Source organism: Arachis duranensis, chromosome 7 (assembly GCF_000817695.3).
Source record: "Arachis duranensis cultivar V14167 chromosome 7, aradu.V14167.gnm2.J7QH, whole genome shotgun sequence".
Classification (NCBI taxonomy): Eukaryota; Viridiplantae; Streptophyta; class Magnoliopsida; order Fabales; family Fabaceae; genus Arachis; species Arachis duranensis.
The window spans coordinates 30257384-30267660 of record NC_029778.3 but is presented as its reverse complement, the minus strand read 5'-3'; positions in this window follow the sequence as shown (position 1 = coordinate 30267660).

Sequence of the window (10277 nt, the reverse complement as noted above, 5' to 3'; positions counted from 1 at the left end):
CTATGGCTGATGAGTCTCATCTGTCGGTTATACAGCCAACCCGACAAGTCCTGGTAGTTAACCATTGGACAGTCCCTCTGTGCGCGCATCCCCAAGCTCAATAATATTCCATGGAGTCAAACTCCAAGCTCAAATATAATATTCCATGGAGTCACTCCAAGCTCAATAGTATAGTATTCCATGGAGTCGAACTCCAAGCTCAATAATATAGTATTCCATGGAGACGAACTCCAAGCTCAATATAATATTCAATATTTATATATATATGCATGCCCATGGGGGAATCCGGGGAGTTAAAGTGCCCGATCACATCTTGCGACAGAGGGTCAACAAATAGTCTCAAATACACAAGCCACATAGTAATCTCTTTTCCTTTTAAAATATTACCTCAAATCAAAATTCCAATTCTTAAAGAAATTTTGGCAATATCTCCTCTAAGACTCAAATTTCTGCCACCCTTCAAGGGTCCCAACTATCAAACCAAACACCTCTCAGTCATTCAAATCATGTCCAGTAACAAATTATTTCATAATCAAACGAATACCAATATTAAGTCTTTTTCCAAATCGACCAACTTCAACAGCGAATTATTGACAACAGCTAAACCTCACATTTTATACCATATACACAAATCCATCAATTATTCATTCATTTCATTCCTATCTTAAGGTCTTTTAGCCTAAGTTTTCACATGACATTAAATATTAACTACGAGAAACCAAAACCATACCTTCGTACGGAATCAAAATATTCAAAACTCCGGAGAAGCTATCTGACTGAGCTATCGAAGAAGAAAATGTCCAGTATCGTCTATGTCTCCTAAAATTTCCGTTGGTCAAACCCAAAAGAAAGAGGAACTACGTCACTGTCAACTTCCACTAATTAAAAATTGTGCCAACGTGTAGAGGAGGAGGTTACGAATACTCTTACCGAATTAGATTTTTTATTGGAGTTACGGATTTCAAGAAATTGAAGCCGGAGGTTCCGAAGGATTTACGTTCTCTCTCGGTCTTCTCTCTCCGTTTTCTTTCTTTTCTTTCCTCTCGCATACGTTAATGATATATATATGATTAATACAAATACGCCGCCTTAGCTTTATTTATATTTTATATATACTTTATGAAAGGGAATTATAATAATAGATTATACTTATATAGAAGGAAGCTAAGAATGAATTATAATAATATAATATTATATTACAAAACTTATATCTATGAAAGTGACCGAGTACTCTTTCTTTATATATATTAACGTAACTTATAATGTTACAATATCTAATTGTGTAACTTATAATATTATAAAGTTTCCTTAGTAGAACTAGCAATGAATAACGCTAGCTATAATAATAATAATAATAATAATAATAATAATAATAATAATAATAATAATAATAATAATAATAATAATAATACCAAAGTTGCATAGCTATTAGTCGTAAATTATATTCTTTAAGTATATTTTACAAAAAAAAATATTTTTCTCCTCCTTAAAAGATTCCAAAGTGACAAAAGCTAAGCTCAACAAAAGGTATCGATATTTACTCATATTAGCAGATATCGAACTCGATAATAATATTATTAACTAAACTCTATTTTTAAATTAAAATATCAATTACTCAAATTAAAATATAGATATAAGTTTTATTTCTTATAAATGACTAGAATTATAGTTTTAATTATGTAAAATATTTCATTATAAAATATTTATATATATAAGAATATGAATTTGGTTGAATTCAAATAGTTATAAAATTAGTTCAATTACTGATAATAAAATAATTTTCTAAAAATAGAAAATTCCAATTTATGAAATAAATTATAACTTATTTATATTTATATTTTTAAAACTGAGGGTCGCTACAAATAACATGAAATAAATACTTGTTTTGCAGTAATGGAGAACAGGTTGAGGTTTTGGAGATGCTATATCTTTTGAATCTCTACTTTCCTACTGTCTTCTTCTTCATGCACGCAAGGCTCCTTCGATGGAAAGCTGTACGTTGGGTTTCACCGTTGTCAATGGCTACCTCCCATCCTCTCAGTGAAAATGTTCAACGCACGCTGTCACCTCACAGCTAATCATCTGTCGGTTCTCGATCATATCGGAATAGAATCCAGTGATTCTTTTGCATCTGTCACTAACGCCCAACACTCGCGAGTCTGAAGCTCGTCACAGTCATTCAATCCTTGAATCCTACTCAAAATACCACAGACAAGGTTTAGACTTTCTGGATTCTTAAGAATGGCCGCCAATGGGTTCTAGCTTATACCACGAAGATTCTGCTTAAGGAATCCAAGAGATACACACTCAAATGAAAGTAGAACAGAGGTGGTTGTCAGACATACGTTCATCGGTAAGAATGGTGATGAGTGTCACGGATCATCACATTCATCAGGTTGAAGAACAGTAGTAATTGCATTAATCCATCAAGACACAGCAGATCTCCTCACCCCCAACAATGGCGTTTAGAGACTCATTTCGTAGAAGATACAATATGAAACGTGTAATGTGTCATGAGATGAAGATACAATAGCAAAAAGTCCTATTTATAGTGAACTAGTGACCTAGGGTTTACAAGAATGAGTAAATGACGTAAAAATCCACTTCCGGGGTCCACTTGGTGTGTGCTTGGGCTGAGCATTGAAGCTTTCATGTGTAGAGACATTTTATGGAGTTAAACGCCAGCTTTTGTTCCAATTTGGGCGTTCAACTCCAACTTTTGTGCCAGTTCCGGTGTTAAATGCCGGGAATTCTAAAGCTGATTTGGAATGTCAGTTTGGGCTATCCATTCTTGGGCAAAGTATGAATTATTATATATTTCTGAAAAGCCCAGGATGTCTACTTTCTAACGCAATTGAGAGTTCGCCAATTGGACTTCTGAAGCTCCAGAAAATTCACTTCGAGTGCAGGGAGGTCAGAATCCAACAGCATCTGCAGTCCTTTTTCAACCTCTGTATCAGATTTTTGCTCAGGTCCCTCAATTTCAGCCAGAAAATACCTGAAATCATAGAAAAACACACAAACTCATAGTAAAGTCCAAAAAATTGAATTTTAATTAAAAACTAAAAAAATATAATAAAAACTAACTAAAATGTACTAAAAACATACTAAAATCAGTGCCAAAAAGCATATAAATTATCCGCTCATCACCCATCAAGACCACTTCTATGATGTTGTGGCCAAGAAAAAGGTGATCCCTGAGGTCCCTTTCAAACTCAAGAAAAATGAGTATCCGGAGATCCGACATGAGATCCAAAGAAGAGGTTGGGAAGTTCTGACCAACCCCATTCAACAAGTCAGAATCTTAATGGTTCAAGAGTTCTATGCCAATGCATGGATCACTAGGAACCATGATCAAAGTGTGAACCCGAATCCAAAGAACTATCTTACGATGGTTTGGGGGAAATACTTATATTTTAGTCCGAAAAATGTGAGGTTGGCATTCAACTTGCCCATGATGCAAGGAGATGCACGCCCCTACACTAGAAGGGTCAACTTTGATCAAAGGTTAGACCAAGTCCTTATGGACATATGTGTGGAAGAAGCTCAATGGAAAAGAGACTCCAAAGGCAAGCCGGTTCAATTAAGAAGACTGGACCTCAAGCCTGTGGCTAGAGGATAGTTGGAGTTCATCCAATGCTCCATCATCCCCACTAGCAACCGATCTGAAGTTACTGTGGATCGGGCTATCATGATTCATAGTATCATGAATGGAGAGGAAGTAGAAGTTTATGAAGTCATCTCCCTTGAATTCTACAAAATAGCCGAAAAGCCCTCCACCATGGCAAGGCTAGCTTTTCCTCATCTTATTTGCCATCTATGTTACTTAGCTGGAGTTATCATAGAAGGAGACATCCCTATTGAGGATGATAAGCCCATCACTAAGAAAAGGATGGAGCAAACAAGAGAGCCCACTCATGGATCCCAAGAGATGCATGAGGAAGCTCATCACCAAGAAATCACAGAGATGCCTCAAGGGATGCACTTTCCTCCCAACAATTATTGGGAACAACTCAACACTTCTCTAGAAGACTTGAGTTACAATATGGATCAATTAAGGGTGGAACATCAAGAGCACTCCATCATTCTCCATGAAATTAGAGAAGATCAAAGAGCAATGAGGGAGGAGCAACAAAGGCAAGGAAGAGACATAGAAGAGCTCAAGGACATCATTGGTTCTTCAAGAAAAAAGCGCCACCATCACTGAGGTGGACTCATTCTTTATTCTTATTTCTCTGTTTTTCAGTTTTTTATGCTTAATGTTTATTTATGTTTGTGTCTTTCCTACATGATCATTAGTATTTAGTAACTATGTCTTAAGGCTATAAATAAATCCATAAATCCTTCATCTCTCTTAAATGAAAAATGTTTTAATACAAAAAGAACAAGAAGTACATGAGTTTTGAATTTATCATTGAATTTAGTTTAATTATATTGATGTGGTGACAATACTTTTTGTTTTCTGAATGAATGCTTGAATAGTGCATATTTTAGATCTTGTTGTTTATGAATGTTAAAATTTTTGGCTCTTGAAAGAATGATGAACAAAGAGAAATGTTACTGATGATCTAAAAAATCATAAATTTGATTCTTGAAGCAAGAAAAAGCAGTGAATAGCAAAAGCTTGTGAAAAAAAGTGGCAAAAAAATAGAAAGAAAAAGAAAGAGCAAGCAGAAAAAGCTAATAGCCCTTTAAACCAAAAGCCAAGGGTAAAAAGGATCCAAGGCTTTGAGCATCAATGGATAGGAGGGCCCAAGGAAATAAATCCAGGCCTAAGCGGCTAAATCAAGTTGTCCCTAACCATGTGCTTGTGGCATGCAGGTCTAAGTGAAAAGCTTGAGACTGAGTGGTTAAAGTCGTGATCCAAAGGAAAAAGAGTGTGCTTAAGAGCTCTGGACACCTCTAATTGGGGACTTTAGCAAAGCTGAGTCACAATCTGAAAATGTTCACCCAATTATGTGTCTGTGGCATTTATGTATCCGGTGGTAATACTGGAAAAAAAAGTGCTTAGGGCCACGGCCAAGACTCACAAAAGTAGCTGTGTTCAAGAATCAACAAACTTAACTAGGAGAATCAATAACACTATCTGAAATTCTAAGTTCCTAGAGATGCCAATCATTCTAAACTTCAAAGGAAAAAGTGAGATGCCAAAACTGTTCAGAAGCAAAAAGCTACAAGTCCCGCTTTTCTAATTAGAACTAATATTCATTGATATTTTGGGATTTATAGTATATTCTCTTCTTTTTATCCTAATTGACTTTCAGTTGCTTGGGGACAAGCAACAATTTAAGTTTTGTGTTGTGATGAGCGGATAATTTATACGCTTTTTGGCATTGTTTTTAGATAGTTTTTAGTAGGATCCAGTTACTTTTAGGGATGTTTTCATTAGTTTTTATGCTAAGTTCACATTTCCAGACTTTACTATGAGTTTATGTGTTTTTTTGTAATTTCAGGTAATTTCTAGCTGAAATTGAGGGACCTAAGCAAAACTCTGATAAAAGGCTGACAAAGGACTGTTGTTGCTGTTGGATTCTGACCTCCCTGCACTCGAAATAGATTTTCTGGAGCTACAGAACTCCAAATGGCACGCTTTCAATGGCGTTGAAAAGTAGACATCTAGATCTTTCCAGCAATATATAATAGTTTATACTTTATTTGAGATTAGACGATGTAAACTGGTGCTCAACACCAGTTCCATGCTGCATTCTGGAGTCAAACGCCAGAAACACGTCACGAACCAGAGTTGAATGCCAAAAACACGTTACAACTTGGCGTTCAACTCCAAAAGAAGCCTCCCCACGTGTAAAGCTCAAGCTCAGCCCAAGCACACACCAAGTGGGCTCCGGAAGTGGATTTTTGCATCAATTACTTACTTTTGTAAACCCTAGTAGCTAGTCTAGTATAAATAGGACATTTTACTATTGTATTAGACGTCTTTTGACAATATAGTCTTTTGACCACATATCTGGATTTAATTATGATCCTTTGATCACGTTCAGCGAGGCTGGCCATTCGGCCATGCCTGAACCATCACTTATGTATTTTCAACGGTGGAGTTTCTACACACCATAGATTAAGGGTGTGGAGCTCTGCTGTACCTCGAGTTTCAATGCAATTACTACTATTTTCTATTTAATTCAGTTTATTCCTATTCTAAGATATTCGTTGAACTTCAACATGATGAATGTGATGATCCGTGACACTCATCATCATTCTCACCTATGAACGCGTGACTGACAACCACTTCCGTTCTATATTAGACCGAACGTATATCTCTTAGACTCCTTAATCAGAATCTTCGTGGTATAAGCTAGAATTGATGGCGGCATTCATGAGAATCCGGAAAGTCTAAACCATGTCTGTGGTATTCCGAGTAGGATTCAGGGATTGAATGACTGTGATGAACTTCAAACTCGCGATTGTTGGGCGTGATGACAAACGCAAAAGAATCAATGGATTCTATTCCGACAGGATCTAGAACTGACAGATGATTAGCCGTGCTGTGACAGAGCATTTGGACCATTTTCACTGAGAGGATAGGATGTAGCCATTGACAACGGTGATGCCCTACATACAGCTTGCCATGGAAAGGAGTAAGAAGGATTGGATGAAGGCAGTAGGAAATTAAAGATACAGAAGGAGCACAGCATCTTCACACGCCTATCTGAAATTCCCACCAATGATCTACATAAGTATCTTTATCTTTATTTTATGTTTTATTTATTATTATTTTTGAAAACCAATATAACTATTTGAATCAGCCTAACTGAGATCTACAAGATGACCATAGCTTGCTTCATACCAACAATCTCTGTGGGATCGACCCTCACTCACGTAAGGTTTATTACTTGGACGACCCAGTGCACTTGCTGGTTAGTTGTGCAGAGTTGTGAAGAAAGTGCTGAGTTAATGAACGCGCATACCAAGTTGAGCGCCATTGTTAGAGATCATAACTTCATGCACCACTATCTCCTTTTGTTCCCCCTTCGAGCCTTGGTCATTGCTTCTCTTGTGCTAATTTCCTCTTTTCCCGTAGCGCTCAGTTAAAAATAGGTACAGATAACCAAAATAAAGCCCAAAAGATAAAGATCTTCGCCTAAATCAGAAGCTTCCAGCATGCCTCAGCGAGGAGCCTCACATCCTGCATCTAAAAATCACAAAATCCGCATAGGTGAGAACTAGAGGTTCTCAGCATGGTAACAGTGCCCACACATCTAACATTTATTGTCCTGGAAAAGCCGAAGGCAATCCTAGAACTTCCAACATATAATTAAAGCTTAAAAACATGACTAAACCATAAAGAAAAAATAGGCAACTAGCTAAGGGTCTTCAAAGCTATCTAAAACTCCCATTTCCAACTCTGAACCTCCCAACCACTAGCGGAACGAAATGCAACAAACACAATTATTACAAACAGAGAAATCACAAATAGGATTCAAATATAACAGATAATCAAGTAGCATTTAGTTATGAAATCACTTAGGCAATTCAAACAAGACATGTAGATACATATGATGCATGCCTATCCTAGTGGCTGATGAGTCTCATCTGTCGGTTATAAAGCCAACCTGACAAGTCATGGTAGCTAACCATTGGACCGTCCCTCTGTTATGCATCCCCAACTCGAGTAATTCTCAATCATAAACATAATCACACAACACCCACACTGGTGTTTAACCACAGGAGCGAGCTCATTCGGAACTTTCATAATGTCCAACCACACTTAGGACATAAGGTCAGCAGTATATTGAGTCTCAACCTGGAGCACGTGTTGGCTAGCCACTGCTTTCACTCAGGAAAACTCATATCTCAGATAGTCATTTAATATTCATTCATCAACATTCCATAATCATTCCTCATGACAATATCATCATTTGTACATCACATAATTGTACTTTTTATACATCACTCATCATAACCCGGGGCAACTGGGGTGAAACTACAACCCTTGCATCCACCAGGGAGCCTTTATACTAACCAACCTGGAGCAAGTGAGGGCGAAACCACAACTCTTGCGTCTACCCAAGAGGTACGCTCTCATATATCAAAGAGGAACTAAGGAGGGGATCCTAACCTCCCACCATCTCGCTGGAGGCGATTTTATAATAACAGGAGGAATAAGGAAGGGGATCCTAACCTTCCATTATCTCTCTAGGGTCGCACTTTTGAGAAAGAGGACTCGAGATAAAACAACCATTCAAATTCATATTATCATTATCAACCATAAATTAATATTTCTCAAAGCCATCTAGCTCATAACATAATCAATAACCAGTCATAAATTATTATCAAATACAACCCTTCGGCTCACGACATACACCGCACGTGCATCATCACCTTCAGCAACTCGTACAATCATTATTAATCATAACTTATCATTAACTCTCCCCTTACTTCACCCTCAAGCTACCCCCTTTCCTAACTTCTTCTCATTACTAAGTATACTATAAGGATTTAGGACTAAAAGGATGAAAATGGAGGCTTAGAATTTTGAAATTCAGCATTAAAAACACAAAAAATTAGCTTGTTGAAAACGTGGTCATGAGTGCGTGTAACACTCTGACTATCAAAGCTTACGCTTCTGGCGGCACGACTCTGATAGCTCTGGTGTTACGAAGACTCTGATAGTATTTAATACTAAAATATGAGCTTGTTTAAAACTTTAAACCGTATGACCGCTCCAAAATACTTTTTGTTAGGCAACATACATCCATACATACAATACAACTTACAAAACTCACAAAGAATACACACACACACACACCAATACAAAACATCATGACAACATCAATAACTAGTTAAACTCTTTGTGACTTCTGCGTCAATATCCAGAAAAAGGAAATTTGTAGGGGGGTGAGAACATCGTCCTCGAAAGGGTTCTCAGTAGAAGGTTTTTGAGAATTACTATAATAGGATACGTGAAGATAAAACCATTACAGTGATTAATAACCGCCTTATGTATCTTTTCAAAAGTAAAGGTTTACTATTAAAAATATGAAATCTTTTCTAAAAGAGGAAATTGTTTATTTCTTAAAAGTTAAAAAGCCTTTCAAAAGGTTTTTCCTAACCGCACGAATGACCGACCTACTTCAAGCATATGTTCATTAAGTCTATGCTAAACCAGTTTAGTTTTTCATACTTTTCTAAACCAGAAACATCAACCAAACATGGCCTTCGGCCTACCTCATGACCAACTACGGCCCTAGGCCCAAACAATCCAAACAACAACCAATCACCACAGTCCAACAAAGTTTTAGCCGTAAACACAAATAGGAAAGTTTAAGCACAAACAAACAATTACTTCAAGTAGAGCAAATAGCAATTAAACCTAATTAATCACATAGGCAAACGAAGTACAATATGCACACCCAAATAATGTCACATAGATGCATATGATGAATGCCTGTCCTAGTGGCTGATGAGTCTCATCTGTCAGTTATAAAGCCAACCCGACAAGTCCTGGTAGCTAACTATTGGACTGTCCCTCTGTCGTTGATGAGCGGATATTTTATACGTTTTTTGGGGGTGTTTTAATATAGTTTTTAGTAGGATCTAGCCACTTTTTGGTATATTTTTATTAGTTTTTATGCAAAAATTATATTTCTGGACATTACTATGAGTTTGTATATTTTTCTGTGATTTCAGGTATTTTCTGGCTGAAATTGAGGGACCTGAGAAAAAATCTAATTCAAAGGCTGATAAAGGACTGTTGATGTTGTTGGATTCTGACCTCCCTGCACTCCAAGTGGAATTTTTGGAGCTACAGAAATCTAAATGGTGCGGTCTCTATTGCGTTGGAAATTACACATTCAGGGCTTTCCAGAAATATATAATAGTCCATACTTTGCCCAAGTTTAGATGATGCAAACTGGCGTTTAATGCCAGCTTTCTGCCTTATTCTGGCATCAAACGCCATAAACAAGTTACAAACCAGAGTTAAACACCAAAAACAAGTTACAAACTGGCGTTTGACTCCAGGAATAGCCTATGCACGTGAAAGTTTCAATGTTCATCCCCAACACACACCAAGTGGGCCCCAGGAGTGGATTTCTGCACTATCTATCTTAGTTTACTCATTTTCTGTAAACCTAGGTTACTAGTTGAGTATAAAAACTACTTTTAGAGATTTATTTTATACCTCATGATACTTTTTCATCTGAAATTGTACCTTTGATGGCATGAGTCTCTAAACCCCATGGTTGGGGGTGAGGAGCTTTGCAGCGTCTCAATGAATTAATGCAAGTATTTCTGTTTTCTATTCAATCTCGCTTGTTTCT